The sequence below is a fragment of the Otolemur garnettii genome, unplaced genomic scaffold (assembly GCF_000181295.1).
Source record: "Otolemur garnettii isolate 467f Iridium unplaced genomic scaffold, OtoGar3 scaffold00030, whole genome shotgun sequence".
Lineage (NCBI taxonomy): Eukaryota > Metazoa > Chordata > Mammalia > Primates > Galagidae > Otolemur > Otolemur garnettii.
This window is the reverse complement of record NW_003852425.1, coordinates 1667524-1670146: the sequence shown is the minus strand read 5'-3', so window position 1 is coordinate 1670146 and position 2623 is coordinate 1667524. Positions and strand designations below refer to the sequence as shown.

The 2623-nt window shown below is 41.9% G+C and overlaps 1 protein-coding gene across 2 annotated transcripts in view; it reads left to right on the top strand.

Annotated features, from left to right (window-relative positions):
- HSD17B4 (hydroxysteroid 17-beta dehydrogenase 4) overlaps positions 1 to 2623 on the top strand; it is a 69892-nt gene that overhangs the window by 61576 nt on the left and 5693 nt on the right. The window lies entirely within an intron of this gene.

The window sequence follows — 2623 nt, the reverse complement described above, 5'->3', positions numbered from 1 at the left end:
CCTGAGTTTCTTTACCGTATCCAGAGTTTAGATCCCACGGCCCTGAGTTTCTTTACCGTATCCAGAGTTTAGATCCTAGGGCCCTGACTTTATTTACTGTATCATGTTTTCTTTCACAAATTGGGAATTTTGCAAAAACTCTTCTGAGTTTGCCTTATTCCTGATTCTTTCCTGCTTAATTTACACATACTGCTAATTTCACTCTCAAATGCCTCCTGTCTTTTAGGCTTCAGTGGAACCTTTACCTTGGTTTTAGAGACAGTACTATTGGGCTGCTCTTTCTCAGCTGTGCATTCACAAATACTGGCATTCTCTGAAACCCTCTTAAAATTAATGTCTGTGCCACACATTTTAGAGCACTCCTCTTTTCTGGTTGTTAAAATTTTATTTTTTGAATAAGATTATGAACTCTAAAAGTGTTGAGAACTGTAACTATATGTTACAGGAGTTTGCTTTCTCCACTACATAAATAATTTCTCTGGATACAAATTTGAAAGGCTGAGAAATGCTTTAAAATCTAAATACGGTACATTGTTGCCATTTTTTAAATCCTAAGCATGGCTTTTTATCATTTTAGTGTATTTGCTGTGTTTTTCCTTGATGGTTAGACGTATTCTTCCTTATCTCTCTCTCTCCCTACTGTGTTCCTTCCTTTCTTTCTCTTGTATTTTAAGAAACATTTTAAACCAATATTTTAAAATAGTATGTTTGACTTGGTTATAAGAAAGTAATTTGTGAAGTGTACATGTTCATCAGTTGTCTCTTTTTATGTTTTAACCATATATAATTTGAAGTAAAATGAGCAAATTGAGAGATTTTTTTTTCTACAAAGTATAATGGGCAGTAGATCAAGGAAAAATGATTTTCTTGATTGTTAAAAATTGAAGTTTTAATACTACCTTAATTTTTTGATTGTTCTAATCTGTAACAGTGCCATGATTTTTTTTAGAGACAGAGTCTTCACTTTATCACCCTCAGTACAGTGCTGTGGTGTCACATCTCCCAGCAACCTTCAACTTCTGGTGATTCTCTTCCCTTAGCCTCCTGAGTAGCTGGGACTACAGGCGCCTGCCAGAACACCTGGCTATTTTTTGTTGCAGTTTGGCCAGGCCAGGTGTGAACCTGCCACCCTCAGTATATGGGGCTGGCGCCCTACCCACTGAACCACAGGTGCCTCCCAACAGTACCATAATTTTTATGAAAAAAATCCCATTGAAATAACTTGAACTGAAAGGTTAGGAATTTGAATTTGAGTTCCTTTAATGACTATTTTGATAAAATAGGCGTTTATGCTCTGTACACTGCCTGTAAGACCTACAGTTACTACTTTAAGAACACTATTATTGTCTACTCCTAGCCACTTTGTTCTATATTAACAAAACAAATGTACTCTGAGTACCACTACCTCATGTTGATACTGTGCTATGCCCTTTACTGTGTAAGAATTCAGTATAGACTGGGTGCAGTGGCTCACTCCTATAATCCTAGCACTCTGGGAGGCAAAGGTGGGTGGATTGCCTGAGTTTACAGGTTTGAGACCAGCCTGAGCCAGAGTGAGACCTCATCTCCAAAAATAGCCAGGCATTCTGGCAGGTGCCTGTAGTCCCAGCTTCTTGGGAAGCTGAGGCAAGAGAATTGCCTGAGCCCAAGAGTTTGAGGTTGCTGTGAGCTGTGATGCCATGGCACTCTACTGAAGGGTGACAAAAGTGAGATTCTGGGTGCAGCGCCTATGGCTCAGTGGGTAGGGCGCCAACGCCATATACCGAGGATGGCAGGTTCAAACCCGGCCCTGGCCAAACTGCAACAAAAAAATAGCCAGGCTTTGTGGCAGGTGCCTATAGTCCCAGCTACTCAGGAGACTGAGGCAAGAGAATCACCTAAACCCAGGAGTTGGAGGTTGCTGTGTGAGCTGTGTGACACCACAGCACTCTACCTAGGGCAATGGAGTGAGACTCTGTTTTTACAAAAAAAAAAAAGAGACTCTGTCTCAAGAAAAAAAATTCAGCATAGAGGTCTGGGTGCCGTGGCTCATGCCTAGCACTCTGGGAAGCTGAGGCAGATGCATTGCCTGAAATCACAGGTTCTAGACCAGCCTGAGCAAGAGCAAGACCCCATCTCCAAAAATAGATGGGTGTTGTGGTGGGTGTCTGTAGTCCCAGCTAGTTGGGGGGCTGAGGCAAGAGAATTGCTTGAGTCCTTGAGTCCTTGAGTGCTGTGAGCTGTGATGGCATGGTACTCGACCGAGGGTGACAGAATGAGACTCCATCTCAAAAAAAAGAATTCAGCATACAGTTCTCATTTATTTATGCTTATAAGTGAATTCTATTTATAAGAGTTAATTTCGTTGGGCTGGGTGCAGTGGTTCATGCCTGTAATCGTAGCATTCTGGAAGGCCAAGATGGGAGGAACACTTGAACTCAGGAGTTTGAGAACAGCCTGAGCAAGAGCAAGACCCATCTCTATTAAAAATGGAAAATCTAGGTGGGCATTGTAGCTGGCCAGCTGCTTGGGAGGCTAAGGCAGGAGGATCACTTGACCCCAGGAGTTTGAGGCTGTTATAAGCTCTGATGACACCATAGCACTCTAACCTGGGCAACAGAGTGAGACTCCAAAAAAAAAAAAA